The sequence below is a fragment of the Macaca nemestrina genome, chromosome 17 (genome assembly GCF_043159975.1).
Source record: "Macaca nemestrina isolate mMacNem1 chromosome 17, mMacNem.hap1, whole genome shotgun sequence".
Classification (NCBI taxonomy): domain Eukaryota; kingdom Metazoa; phylum Chordata; class Mammalia; order Primates; family Cercopithecidae; genus Macaca; species Macaca nemestrina.
In genome coordinates this window covers 10,698,496-10,701,638 of record NC_092141.1, presented here as the reverse complement: position 1 = coordinate 10,701,638, position 3,143 = coordinate 10,698,496, and positions in this window count along the sequence as shown.

Below are 3,143 nucleotides of genomic sequence, written 5' to 3'. Positions count from 1 at the left end.
TCTTGTGAGTCTCTTTTTCCCCTCTATGGCAATTTGTCTTTAGAAGTACTGAGAAAAGAAAAACATCTCAACAGTTTGGTTACATTTTACAGAAAAGTGCTTAGTCACCAATATTAAGACATGATAGAGAGCAGCTAGGCTGACCCCGGTAAGTACCACTATATGCGTCCCTATGGGAAGTAGGTGAACCTAAAGGTATACCACAGGCACACAAAACATAGAATATTTGGTAAACCTTACTTGACAAAACATAGCTAGTTTCTGTCAATGAAATTATTGATTTTCTTCATAAAATGATATGAAATCCTTCATCCTAAGGCTGAGTAAAAATAAATTAAAACATGTTGTTTACATAAAATAAGAGAAAAATTAAAAAATTAGGTTTAAGTATTGTCAAAAATATTTAAAATGCAAACTCTTCACTATAACTATATGAACCATTAAATTGGGATTAGAATCTCTTGAGAGGGAAGCATGTTCTGTAGGTTTTCTGGCTCTTTCTAAATATAAGAGATTTTAAGTTTTTTGTTTTCTACAGATGTTTAGTTTGCTTGATTGTGCCCCATCCCTGGTTACCACAATCAAATGGTAACCAGGAGTTAAAAATTGTTAAGAAATATGTTTCTATTATGTCTTCTATCTCTTTGGATACTTCTGTATTTTACAAAGATTTCTTCCAGTATATTGATAGCAATAGGTCAGTTCATATGTTTTAAAGTCAGTACGCTACTCTCATTACTTTAGATTTCTGTATTGTGTCTTTCTATAGTGCTATGACAATTGTTGTCATCATTGTTGTAACTGTGGTATTACTACCACAGGTTTACCTGTACTGAGGGTAGCATGGGCCTTCCACCTATGTCAATTTTTTATACAACATGAGCAAGTAAAATAGCAAGTATCTTGTCTATTAAAGATATAACAAAGGTCTTGTGAGAATAGTACCCAGTCTACTTAAAAGGAACAATATACAATTAAATGTTTCTAATCTTATGATGCAGTAGGTTAAAATATCCAATCATACATCTCTGGACCTCAGTTCCTGGGGAAGATTCTCTCTGGGTCATTATGCACCTCCACTTATTTTCTATTGATTATTGGAAACAACTCATTATTGTAATGCTATATCTTGGACTGGACTTTAAAATAATTTTAATAGATTTTAATATTCAGTTTCCTCCCAAAGTTTATATCGTAATATTCCAGTTATACATTTCCATTTCCTTTGGTTATTGACAATGAGAAAAATGGATAAATAAATGGGCATATGTTAAGCAAAGAGTCAGGAAAGGACAGAAGGACCTGATTATGGTAGCAAATCTTAGCTGTACCCTCACTTAATATTGACCCTCCTGGAAAACATGAGATCTCTTATGCTCTTTGGAATATTCCCCCCAATCCACTTCTTGGTTTAAATTGAAATCTGCCTCTCCCTGATAAAAATCCTTCCCTGTAAGTCTTCTTAAGAGGTGGCCATTATTCTCTCATGGTTCAAGAACTCCTTAGTCCTAAGCTAGAAATAATACCCCTCTCAATTCCCCTTGTTGCTTATCCTCCTATAGAAGACTCTTCCTTCTTTGAAGTTCATATTATTTAGCTATTCCACATAACCTACTGCAGTCATTTACTAACTCTTCATTCATCGAAGATTTTGGCACCTGCCTTTCCTTTCCACCCAATCCTTACCACATTCCTGAGAGATTTCAGTGTCCACATGGATGATTCATTGAATACACTGACTTCCACCTCAACTACCTTCTCTGCCACTACCCCTCCTCCATAGTCTCATCTCACTCTAGAAAGTATCACAAAACTGCCCAATCTCCATTCTCCAAACTAACTACATAAAGCATCTCCTTTCTGATTCTCTATCTTGCTTGTTGAACTATTCCCAACATAACAGTTCTTCAACCCCATTAGCACCTGAGTATTTGGTCTCTTTACTTCTCATCTAAATCAGCATCATTTTTATCTTTATTTCTCTTCCCATTTATGGAAAAATTCATAACCTATCTTTATAGCCATTCTCTTGAGAACTCCCTAATTTCTCTGCCATTCTGTACACCCTATTACATTTGAGTGGAAATAACTAAACCTGAATAAATTCAGACACCAATGCAGGACTACACAGATAACAAAGGATCATGTAAACATGACACCACCAAATGAAACTAATAAAGCTCCAATAACCAACCCCAAAGAAATGAGATCTATAAACTGCATGAAAAAGAATTCAAATAATTATCTTAAAGAAGCTCAATGAGAAGCAAGAAAACCAAAATAGACAACTAAACAAAATTAGGAAAATAATGCATGAACAAAGCGAAAAGTTTAACAAAAAAATAGAAACCATAGTAAAGACAAAAAAACCCAGAAATCCTGGAGCTGAATAATACAATAAAAGAATAGAAAAATTCAATGAAGAGTTTCAACAACTGACTCAATCATGCAAAAGAAAGAATTAGTGAATTCAAAGATATGTCATCAGAAATTAGCCAATTAGAGGATCAAAAAAGGAAAAAGAGAAAAAGCATAAAGGACTATGGACACCATCAAGCATACAAATGTATAAATTATGACAGTGTCAGAAGGAGAAGAGAGAAAAAGGGACAAAAAGCTTATTTAAAGAAATACTAACTAAAAATTCCCAAATCTTAAAAAGGATATACATATCTACATCCATGAAACTCAAAGAATCACAAGACAAATTAACCCAAAAAAAGAATATTCCAAGATACTGTAATAAAATTGTGAAAGTCAAAGATGGAAAATTTTGAAAGAAGCAAGAGAAAAGCAGCTCATCACATACAAGGGAACCTACATAAGACTAACAATAGACTTCTCAACAGAAATCCTGCAAGTCAGAAAGGAGTGGGATGACATATTCAAAGTGCTGAAATAAAACATTACAAGCAAAAATACTGTACTTGGCAAAGCTATCCTTCAGAAATGAAAAAGCAATAAAGACATTCCCAGACAAACAAGAGCTCAGAGAGTTCATCAATACAAGACTTGCCTACCAAAAAATGCTAAAGGGAATTCTTCAGATTGAAATGAAAGAATGCTAAGTAAGACACAAAAGCATATGAGGTCAGAGGTGGTGGTTCATGCCAGTAATCCAGCATTTGGGGAGGCCAAGGCAA